Below are 12,647 nucleotides of genomic sequence, written 5' to 3'. Positions count from 1 at the left end.
ATTCATTATTAAGCATCATTTTTCCCTAACTGAATAAATTGAAAAAAATTCTTCTTTTAAAAAAATGCATTTCTGCCTGTACAACTAATTACCACCTTCTATGGGATCACCTACTGGCTGAATTTCTTTAAAAAATCGCAGTGAGAAATGGTAGAAATATTTAGGAAAGAACCTAAACATTCTATTCTTTCCCCCTCCCAGCCCCAGCTCCTGCCCACCAAGAGCCAGGTTACCTCACCTGCAGGCCTCCTCTTCCGACCACCCGGTGAGAAACAAGCATTTGTCCCACTGGCAGCAGGAGCCACTGCAAATGTCCTTCAAAACCTGGAGGAGATATAATTGGAGCGTCAAGTATCTGTTGCAACTGTTGACTGTGGGTATTTCCATGCTATCTCCATGTTCACTCCCCAGCCGATCAGAAGCCATCTCAGCTGCTGTACAATTTACTGCCCTAGATGTGCATTCTTTGGCTCTTAGTTTCCTTGCCATCACAGCCTATAAAGCAGCTCACCATGTTACATAAAGGGTAGACTCTGCCAGGAAAAAAGCAAGTAATTTTATTATGTGAGGCCCAGTTATGCCTCTGTAGCACTGAAAAGATAAATCTGATTCTAGGGGCCAGGTATAATTTACAGTTCTACATGTAAACCAACTGTTTCACATTTAAACATGTAAACATTTAAACATGTAAACCACATGACTCAACTGTTTCACATGGATGCTCCATAAATACACCAGGGTTGAGCACCTGGGATCCTGTTAGATCTTCCTTCCAAGCATGAAAATGCAGCTGCAAATATGGTGACATTCCAGTATACAATTTCACCAAGGAGAACAAGTTAGAAAGCCCTGTACGCCATACCAAACACCAATCCCTTTCTTAGAACCTGGGGTGCCTACTAGACTATATTCCCCCACATCCCCTGATCTTCTTATATGACCTTCTTATATTCTTATATCCCCAAGAGATGGCCCCTGCAACCTTCTCCTCCAGAGCTTGCCACCACTCTTTCTGCTGGGTAGAAGCAAGCCTATGGTCTTTCTTCATTTAGTCACTGTCTTCAGGTCACCATTTCTTCCCCGGAAGTCTCCTAAAAATAAGGGATGTAGAAATTCAGTGAGTGATGATAGTATGCCAGACAAACTGTTAGTGTTTGGTATTTTAGAAAGTCTCGTTTTTATCTGATCATTTGGAAAGACGTTTGTTTACCTTGTTTGTCTCACTGCTTTACCAGTCCATTTGATGTTATTCAACAACAGCGTTGCTTTCTGTTGTATGAGCCAAAGTACAGATGAGTTTCTTTGTTTTTTTGACATAAATTGTAAAGAGTTTTTTTTTTTTAAATCAAAGTACCACTGTGTGTTCCTCAGTCTGAATCAGTACTGTAATGGATAGAAAGGGAAGATTTTGACTGTGTTGGGGGCACATACTGGCAATCTGTATTTTTTAAAAGGTTGACAATCAACTTGGGAAAAAAGTCTAGTCTTTAGGCATTGAGGACTCAAAGTCAAAAGCTCCATCTCACCAGCTAGGGTCCTGAGAGTTGCTAGTGCAGGGTGGCATGCAGTCAGTTTGTTGAAAATAGCTGCAATTTAAGCTTATCGTTCTGAAACCTAAATTTCCATAAAATTAATTTTGGTGAATTCATATAGACAGATATATTCACTGGTGCCAACAGGACTAGGATACTGGGCACAGGTCTAGGTCCCACAACTTAGTTGACCTCCAAATCCAACAGCCCAAACGGCTTTTCACTGGCTGGTTGGTTGGTTGTCTTTCTCTCTGTTTCTGTTGTCTTCTCTGGAAAAAGGGAGAGTTGGAAAGAAAAAAGAGAGAGATGAACCACTTAGAATGCATGTGGGAAAGCCACAGGGGCATATTTTCCAGGAGTTTTTCAACTCTGGAAGCATCATTTCACAGAACCTTGGAGATCCACATTCTCTGCAGGATCTATAGAAAATATTAATTTGGGATGGGGCCCTCATGGTGCAAGATTTAGAGGTCCAGGATCCTTGGCTCACTATAAAATTACCAATAGCAGAGAGAAAAATAGCTATGAATTTAGGCATGGAGCTACAGAATATTCTCCTCCAGTTTCTCTTGCCAGCTTTCATGACACCATATTTGGCCACTAGATGTCAGGGAAGGTTCACAAAAATGAGTTTTGAGTTCCCAGATTTGGTGGTGTCTTCTGAAGCAAGATCTAGATCACCCTTTGGTCATACTGCTTGGGAATTCTGGAACTTTCAAAATATCTAAAGATAATAGACTGAGGAAAGCACTTAAAATTAATAATTACCTATTTTAAAAAAATGTTTTGAAATTAAAAACTGGAACAGTGGAGCTAAATGCAGCAGAGACCTTGCAGCTTTACATTTACAATACAAACACACACATTTCTTCTCCTCAATGGAACTTTCTCTAGGTTAAATTATGCATAGGATAGCGACACAGTATTTTGGGTGTGGAAAAATAAAGACATTGTATTGAGGAAGATTTTTGCAAGTAGTAGGATAAAGGTCAAAGGATCAACTTTTGATGTTCTCTAAACATCAAAATCTAGATGGTGATAAATTTCGATTCCATGTGCACAAATTCCTGTAAAAGTATCACCCCAAATTGCACTAGATTTAGATTACAATTAATATTGTACACCCATACAATAAAACTGGGTTGTTTCCAAATGAAGGTTATGCCCCTGGAACCTTCATCCACCATCAGTGGCTTCTCATACTTGTCAAAGGGACTACTCAGAAACAAGGACTTGCTTATAAGCAGATCCATTCATCTTGAGGGGGTTTTCCTTGCCACCAAACACTCTTGTATCTCTAGGCTTTTTGTCTGTGCAGTCTGAGCTACCCGTGTTCTTTAAGTGTTTGGCTAAAGCTACCGGATCTGGGATGCAAAAATCTGGATAATCACTAGACAGTAGCACATTAGAGTTAAGAGTTCTTTATATCTCTTTACTTGCCTGTCTAATAGTTGTCTGAATTTTTGAAAAGCTGGTAGCTCTAGGCTTGGCAAGAGATCCACCACTAGGTCAGACTCAACTGTTTGGTCCCTGGGCACTCTGAAGAATTGCCCTGGCACAGCATGTCCTCCAGGTCGTAGCATTGTGGATTGGGAGCTTTGTCTCATCAAAACTTTTAGGGTGGTTATGACAGGTGCTTCAAAACTCTTCCTCTGCCCCCCAATTCTTCAGCCTCATCATAATGTCCTGTTTGTTGTGGCATCAAGATGCCTCAAAAACCATTTCAAGGGACATGCCCTCATGGTGTTTCTCTATCTCAGCCTAATGAGGAGGCAACTCAAAATCATCTTTAGTTGTTTCACTGTTAAAAGTGGTGTTTTCCCTCTTCTACTGACACAAATCCTGCCATATGGAGAATCTACAATGCTTCACTGATGATGTAGTTGATGATATGGTCAGGGACTAGCATCTACCCAGCTCCTAGTGGCTGGATAAGTCTGTTGTAGGCACATCTGCTTTTGCTCCTACTGAGCACTGGCCTCTATATTCATTTTGGCTTGAGCTGCAAGACAGACCAGACAACCCGCTTGTGTAGAGCATCCTGGTCAGCCAGGATATTTTGTGTAGGTGGTGGGGTGTTGTTTTCTCTAGTTCTGGCACATAATAATTGATCTTCCAGGAGACTGATATTTTCATGTCAAACAAACATATTCTGGTCAGTGGTTGTACTTCCTTCCCATTGAACAACCTGCTTTGAAATGCAACATGCTATAGAAATGGACAGGTAGTTGGAAAAGAGGGAGAGGGAGAAACATTTCCATTCAGAGGATTCACTTAAATGCATGGCATGATCCCAGGGTTGCAGCTGCTTTCCATTAGAGGACTATAAGCCTTGGGTATCTTGCATCCAAGGAGACCTCACTCAAATTGGGCTCAGACTCTCTACAAAGCTTTATTGGAAAGAAGGTAAGACTTTTTTCACAAATGATGTGCTTAAATTAGCAGGTCTGTAATCATGCAAATGCTATCACTTCTGTACTTGGCATTTACAGGATTACATCATCACCCGCATGTCATTTTGGGGTGTCACCTCTCTTTAAAAAAAATATCTTGGGAAAGAAGTCCTTTGATTGATTGATGGAATTATATCCTGCCACAATCTGATGATTCTGTAAGTGTAAGAAATACAGAAATATGTGTTGTATTGACATATATAGAGACTTTCCCTTTATTGTTTTTGTTTTAATAAATGTTTTCAAATATTTGGAACATCTAAATGCTGATTCTTAGAATAAACACAAATGCACCCTTATTCATGAGTAAGCAACACTCTATTAATAATAAGTGTTATTATAATAAGAGAAAACATGAGGGTAATCATGTACCAGGAAGTAAATGCCAAGTTTGTTTACACAAAAAGTAGAAATAAATTTGAATATTAAGAAAGGGGAAGAGGATGAGAAAAGGCAATGGGGGTTAGAGGGAGGATTTGATAGGACTATTGATCTTCTGAGAGATTGCTAGTTCTGTTCCAAAAATATTCTGGCTGGCAGGCCAGTGGGAAAAGATGGGCTCAACCTTTCCCAGTAACGTTCCGGAGAGCAGTTGGAGGTTGTTTTTGGGGTCTTTTTTATATATTAGTGAGCTTCAGCCATTATCCCTGTGAATTTATGTAGTGATGTTGTAATCACAAGAAGGATATCTTTGAATGTGTTCTACGTGATATATTTGTGCAATTTTATGTGACTGAGTTGTTGGTTAATAAAAGTTTGCAGAATCTGCCTGTGTGAACTTATCTACCATCAGACCAAAACTTTTGGGACATGAGATTTTATCACTAGTGGTGGGCAAAATAGGAACAAGAGCCTGTTTTTCTTGAAGGTAGGTAATAGGGCAATACACTTCTGATGATTCAGTGAGAGGAGAAATACATGTTAACAAAGCCATCTAGCTGTGCCTTTAGAACTGGGTTCACACATTGTACAAAACCATAATGTGATCTGTCTGACTTTGACAAAGTGTGGTGTATGAACACAGCCATAATTGTTTATATAGAACTAGTCCATGATTCTAGGCTGATGCTATGTCTGAACTAGGTTCTTTGAATTGTTCAACCAACCATGGTTAAAACCATGGCTTGGTACACTGTGTGAATCCTGTATGAATTACTTCAACATGATGGGGACAACCTATCAAAAAACTTCACTTGGTTCTTTTTTTTTTTTTGCCTCCTTCATTTACAGTCAGGAGAGAAATAACTGGCCTTACTCAGTCTCGCTTGTTCACACTGGCCACTTGCTGACATCAGCCACTATGGATGACCAGCTTTAAAAATGGTGAGGTTTTCTACCACAGATTTGTTTGATCATCTGTATTAAAGAAAGAATGGGGAAATGCAATATGTTGGGCCTGGATGATTTCTCAGTCTTGAAGTTTCAGTGTTACTCATCTCCAGCTTGGGGGCAACAGGCATCCAAATTCCACGTCATGCAGAGGAATAACTGGGAGATGGGATTTCTCCAGCTCCAGCTTGTAAACAGTTCAGAGGCATCTATTCTGCCATTATGAGAAACAAATTCTATACTGAGATAGGCCCCAACCTGAAGTAGGAGAGCTGTTCTTATATTCTTAATTTAATAAATAAATCATGCTTCAGTTAACCAGGAGTTAATGTGCCATGCAAACATTATCAAGGTATGGTGAAGCCTGGTGAATTTATTGCCTGGTCTTTCCCTAATATGCAACTGAAAATGTGTGCATTTGGATCTCTTGAGATTTAAAGTTTTATACCTTGCTTGATAGTGATACTTAGCCAGTCTTGGCTGGCAGAGTTGGCCCTGATTGGTAATTGGATGGGGGAGAATGCCTGGGAATTCTAGGGCTGTTCACTGGAAAACTGAAAAAAACATCTGAAAGGAGCCTTCCAGTTTTGTAAAACTCCAAGAAAACTGCATGGATATAGAACCAAAAGCTGAGCTTAACACCTTTTATAATGTCTCTATATGCAGACATCATATATAGTCATCTAAAGTGCAAAGGCCTGTGAGTTCAATTCCCAGGACAGCGTTTGAACCCCATCGAACAACATCTGCCTACCTATGTCTGAGGAGTCCCCGTAAGGTGAAGCTTTTCACACGGTGCCTCCTGGTGATCAATGTAATTGATTTTTTTATATATATAGGTTTTCACATGCAGAATTATCTTTCAGGGAACAGTTTGTCTTTTCTGTCCTTTTTTGTATGATTTTCAAACTTTAAATGCAGGCTTCTATTGTTTATGTGTTTTGAAAAAAATATGTAATCATAGCTGCTTCCACAGATACACATATGAGGGTATCATTGAGGAGGTATTTTATAGCAGGGCTCTATAGCTGTATCTTGGAATATGCTTCCGTATATGTGGTATAGTAAGGTCTCTTGGTAAAATGAGTCTATGCATAATTTATATTGACTTCAAGAGGTAAATTTGTATTAAAAAACATTTTTAATTGGAACTATGGTATCTCACATAGCAAAACCAGTTAAATATGCCACCCAGATAGAGTGACCCATGCTCCTAAAAATGTCAGAGAAAGAGGAAATACTTTCTTCTTTGAAACAACACCATTATTGGTATGAATAAAATCTTAATGCTATAGAAATGGATGAAGTCACTGAAACAATGAAAAGAGCCATAAATAAGGTTTGTGGTGTTCACGGAAATCCTGATGGCCCCAACCCTATTAGCCTTTTGCAAGGCTCTGAAGACCTGCCTGTTTCCCCAGGTGTTTGGATTGGGAGGTTAGGCAAGCTGTGCTGCTGGTGTGTTTTTGTGATTTGTGGCTTATTGTTTTAACCTTGGGCATCAAGGATTAGATGCTGTAATTGTTATTTTAATCTTACCACAGGCATAGTTGTGAGATGGGAGGCCATATAAACCAAATCAGGTCAATAAATAAAGCAAGTAAATAAGTAAATAGTAGCTCCGTAGAACTAGTTACTATCTGGGGTGAAGCTCCAGCAAACACATGTATGACACAAGCAGCTGTAGCTGCTGGATTTGCTGCACGTTGTCTCCTGTGGCACAGAGTTAACTGCTGGGAAGGCCTTTAAAGCAACTAAATGTGAACTGTGCAGCTTGACAAACTCCCAGTAATCAATGTGCCAACCCCTTTCTCTCCAGCCTGTATTGGCTGGCAGAACTTTGTTTTTGGTTGGTGGGCTGATTTGAGGCTGACCATGACCTCTTTAGGGTTTGGAGCCACTGCTCCCAGAGAGAGGAAGTCTCTGCCCAAACTGTATTTTTACTTTATTTCCTGCGTTCTTGCACAGGAATAAAAATAAAGCTGAAACAGCAAAAATGGACATTGGCCCCTTTTCTAGCCGCTTCTAGTTAATAACTCTGTAAGTCCTTTCTGGATAATATAACATGCCAGAGCATGGCTAAAGAAAGCTCACCTAACCTCAACCAAACTATAACTACAGTATGATTAAAGTGCACTGGCTTAACCGCAATTTGGGCCTTGCTACACACTAAGTCAAATCACAAAACGGCTTAACAGGTTATGCCAACACCAAAATGGTAAATATCTTCCACATTAGCCATATGATACATTTGCAATCTGCATTCACTCAAAGATTTAAACTGTATCAGATCCTCTCTTGTTTTATTTTTAAGCAAAAGCGGGCTACTCTTTCTTAAAAAGCAAATTGTTCAACAACTAATAGATATTAAAAGATAGTACCTGGTTTTCAGAAGAGCTGATTGCTGCATCCTTCTGTCCAACAGCTGATATTTTAACAATATTAATCTTTCAAATCTCTCCCTAATGCACAGCCTAAAAATGGGGTTTTAATTAAAAACAGGGCTGATTTTATTAAATCTGTTTTGGCATTTTAATGGATGATTCTTCTGCAAGAAGGACACTCTCACTGTACTGCTTTGCCTCAAAGGATCTGGCCATTTCTTATTGATATTGTCCACAGCTTCTGAAGCAGGGCTAATATTGGAAACAGGTCAGAGAGATGATGAATCACAAACTGATGGGAGGACCAGCACGCAGCTGGAGACTTCAGCCTTTCCTAGCAGAAGCCACGTCCTTGTTCGGTGAACATCGGTGCCTTGGGCCTTTTCTGTTCCTGAGAAACAGACCAGTGTAGCATTCTTAGCAGCATCCTGTGATTTCAAAGATTTTACAGACAACATGGGCACAGTAGCAACCACTTTAGCCAACTATTTTAGAATTCAAAGATGATTCCCCTTCTCCATTTGGTATATCCTTCTAAATCATGGGTGGGCAACTGGTGGCCTCATGCAGCTCCCAAATCCTCTTTTTGTGACTCTCAGGGCCTCCCTCAATCAAGATTGCTGAAAGCTGACAGCATAGTTTCCTTCCATTTGGAGGTAAAAAACAGATGGAAGCTGTGGTGTTCACCATTATGCAGACATAGCAGAGTTTAAAAAACCAAGCGAACAAAACCTTCCCCCCAAACCTTCCCCCAAATCTAACCCTGCCCACTCTGCGGCCCACAACCTCCCCAAAAATTTAAATGAGGTCCTGTCTAATAAAAGGTTGCTTATTCCTTTTGTAAATACCTAATAAACAAAGAGAGAGAAAGAGAGAGATCTGCTATCCAAAAATAAAATGGTAAATAACAACACACTCCTATAGATATCTTCTCAGAAGTAAGCTCCACTGAGTTCAACAGATGCAGTCTGGGGAAGGAGATGCACAAATATGAACCTGGCCTGCATGTGATGTGCTGTATCCTTTCTAGTGTTTTATAGCATCTTATAGTGTCATCCAACCATTATGTGGGCCAATGTAACAGTAATGAAGACAATGGATGGGTGCCTTCATCCATGATGCTGAATGGTTTCATAAGTCAGTGGTGGGGAAATGCTGTTAATTAGTTATTTGTGAAATGTTTATCTTCACATACTGCCAAGAATGTCTGAAAATGCTGATACATTAAAATGTTGCAACCAGAATGGGTTTTGAGTTTACTTCTCTTTTAAACAGTACATTACAATATACACTTTTGTGTATTGCCCTTCTACCAATTGGTTGTCAGGGTGGTTCCCGTTAAGATAAGATTAAAGGCAATGGTTTCATTTATTTCTAAATTAGCTCACTCTGCTGTGTTCTGAGAAAGATTGCTTTTGTGCTTGGAATCTCAGAAACATTTCCAGTAGAATACTTAACTGCTGTACTGTCGTACAGAATTGAGGGCCAACAATCTGAAAGTCTCTGCTTTCATTCAAGGTGACTAGTCCACTGTGAGGAACTAAAAGATGAAGTACCAAGACAGTGCAAGAACCCAGAAATTTAGGGGTATCCAGACCTTTCTGATCTTTTCTTGTGGGACCAATTTATGTTCTTCTTTGTGGGCTGGCTTTGGAAGCCAAGGAGGGTCCAGCTTGGTTAGTGGTTGGATGGGAGACTAGGTTTGTAAGATAGACTGAGAAATTAAAAAAAACATCCTGTGAAAAAGCAATGACAAGCCATTTTTGTACTGTTGTGAAGACAACTGCATAGACTGTCTATAAAGTCACCATCTCAACTTCAAGGAAACCTTACTTTCCCCCTACCCTCACAAATTAATTTCCTCTCTCATATAACTCTTACCACCTTCTTTTACTTCAGTCCATCCTCAATCAAAATGCTAAATTAAAAAAAAAAGTTTTGTAACAAAAGAGTCTATAATTTGAATATATGAGTGAATATTTTTATCAAGGTCACTGACCAGAATTGCAAACAAAAACACATTAAAAGTAAAAATAAAGTAAAAACAAAACAAGATAAAATATAACAATTGGTGGTAGGTTTGTCAGTGGATAATAAAAGTCTGCCTAATTTTACAGACAATACAACAAAATTTTGCTACGTTCACGGAGAATAAATCATACTGATATGATAACAATTGTACATAAACTTGTGCATTTCCTGGGTGTTCTACCAGGTAAGGAGTTATAAAGCGGATCCTTGTGTCTTTATAGAGGGCACAGTGTAGCAGGACATGAGCTGTAGTTTCAACAGCCCCTTGTCCTCAGGGGCACCGTCTCAGCTCATAGGGAACTTTTTTGTATCAGCCCTCCAAAACTGTTGTAGGGAGGGCATTGAAGCATGCTAAAGGTAGTTCTCTTCAGAATTTGGAAACAGTTGGATGACTTCCAGGGAAGAAATGGTGATCTGAAGACGGTTCCATGAAAAGCAGAACTGACGACCGCAGCGGAATGAAGAGCCGGCAAATAGACTGGCTCTTTGTAATGCCTCTATAGACAGACTGTATCTAAAAGATGTTATGGAAGAGGAACAAGTATACCTGACATGACTGAGACTGATTTGAAAGTGGATTTTAAAATGACAGGCTATAAGAATGACATGGAAAAAGATGCTACACTGGACATACAAAAGAAACCAGCTGATGTCTTAATAATTAAAAGGGATATATAAATAACAAACCAAGAGAGTGACCTGGATAGTTTTCCTATATTGGATTTAGAAAAGAGGCTTGTTAAAGCTTTGAAGAATTTTTTGATAAAATGAAAAGAAAAAATGAAAAGAAATCAAGTTCTAGAACATTATTTGAAGGGACTAAAGATCAAGATGGTTAGAAGTAAAAGAAAGGAATATAAAGTTGGTTTATTTGATCAAGGTCAAAATAGATATGGTGTTATCTCTGTTAACAATGGACTTTTACTGACATCAGGACTGAAATGATGAGGTTTTATGGATTTGTTTATAGATAAGAGATGGGATATGGGAAGAAGATATCATTTCTTGTATTTTAAGACAAGATGATAAGTTACTAAAATTGTTTATACTTGTGATGAAGATGAGAAATCACTTCTTTATATATTTTCTTTTTACTATATTCTTATATTTACTTATATTCTTTCTTTTCTATTTTTTCTTTTCTGCACGTTCTATTTTTTTTCATTTTATTATTTTATTTTTTTAGTTTCTATGAGTTTTTATTGTTGTAAATTGTAATCTTTAATAAAATAATTTGTCAAAAGGGGATTTCAAAAAAGTTATGTGGTGTAAGTATCTTGCTGGTTTGCAAACAGGGGCTTTAAATATATGTCATATTTACTTCAATGTCCATTATGTAATCAACAGAGTAGCTACTCAATATGTGCTCATTACCAGGCGTGAGAAGTGAGCATAAAGCAGGAGTCCAACTCTGCCATACTGTAGCCAGGAAGCATCAACCTGAACAGGGCTGTAGCCACTCCACTGCTCCCCCGACCCCGAGTGGGTCTGCCCTTTCCCCAGCATTCCTATCATCAGTTACTGTTGGAAATAACAACAGGGGCACCCGTTGTGGGGGGGGGGTCAAAAAAGTCAGGGTGGTGGTTGTGACCAAGCAATTGAAGCCCCACCTCTTATTTAAGTGCTCCTAAAAAGGGGTGGGGCTTGATTGCACAGTTGCATTTGCCATCTTGACTTTTTTGACCCCCCCTCCATAGACCCCCCTGGAAATAACTGTTCTGCTGGAGGGACAGTAGCTTAAAAATCCTTTTGGTGCACTCTGATGCTGTTCAGTGTGCTGCCTGTGCAACTCTTCAGGCTGGAAAGGGGAGAAAATGGATTATGTAAGGGAGCTCCCTTGGTGGCTGAGACATGGAGACTGGAATAGAGAGGGGAAGCCAGAGCTGTCAGAGGACATTTCTTTGTGTTATATAACCATGTAAATGCTCCTTTCCCCTTTTGGCTGAATGACAAGAAGGAGCTTGCAGCTTCTTAAAGGCAAAAAGTGTCTCTCTTTAACTAAGAGAACTTTGCTTGTTTCTGACCAATGGAAATTTCATGGGCTTTTAAAGAAAAAAGAGATAGCAGTATAATTAGGAGCAGAATGGACAAAAGCTTTAATGGGTAAATTATTCCGAATGTGGGTGAGAAAGGCGAATCGTGGCATGGCAAAATACCTTCCTCCTCTGTATCTGGCAGCCATTTCCATGATGCGCCCCAATTTCTTTCAAGGTACCCTCATTCCAGGGCACCTGGGGACGAGTGTAAGGATGAGGGCTGGTGAGGTGAGCAGCAAAGCAGCTGGGGAGCAGAGGGGTCCATTATCGTGACAAGGGCCAGAGGTCAGCCACTGCCCCTGCCCAGATGGAGTGGGAGACACAGAATAGTAAACCTTGCCACTGCTATGAATATGGCTTGCATCTCGCTCTTGGCAGTTGAGTGAAATTTTGTCTTAAGAGGATTTTCTAATGCTTCCAAGAAGCAGAACGTCTGAGCATATTTACCCTTCAATCACCATCACCCGCCCCACCCTTGCCTGTGGGGCTTCTACTTCCAGCACTGGTCTGACAAAAATGGTGGCTGTCATTTTTTATGGTGGTCCCCAAATGCCCTGAAATAAAGCAATGTTCTCAGGGTGGGGACAACAGCACTGCTTAATTGTGCTTCCTACCCATAGTATTGTATAGAAGATCTGGCATAATTCTCCATTTGTGATCCTCTAGACCAGTGTTTCTCACCTTCAGCAACTTTAAGAAGTGTGGACGTCAACTCCCAGAATTCCCCAGCAGCAACTCCCAGATTTCCGGGAATTGAAGTCCACACATCTTAAACTTGCTGGGGTTGAGAAACACCACTCTAGACATTTCCCAATATTCTTCCATTGTTTTTCAATTTAGAGAAAATCCAATGAAGGAGGAAAAGTTGAAACTTCTGCACAG

Source organism: Python bivittatus, unplaced genomic scaffold (genome assembly GCF_059951505.1).
Source record: "Python bivittatus isolate LINGU-HERP-01145 unplaced genomic scaffold, Pbiv_v1 ctg000000_np1212, whole genome shotgun sequence".
NCBI classification, from domain to species: Eukaryota; Metazoa; Chordata; class Lepidosauria; order Squamata; family Pythonidae; genus Python; species Python bivittatus.
Note: the sequence above shows the minus strand (reverse complement) of the source record.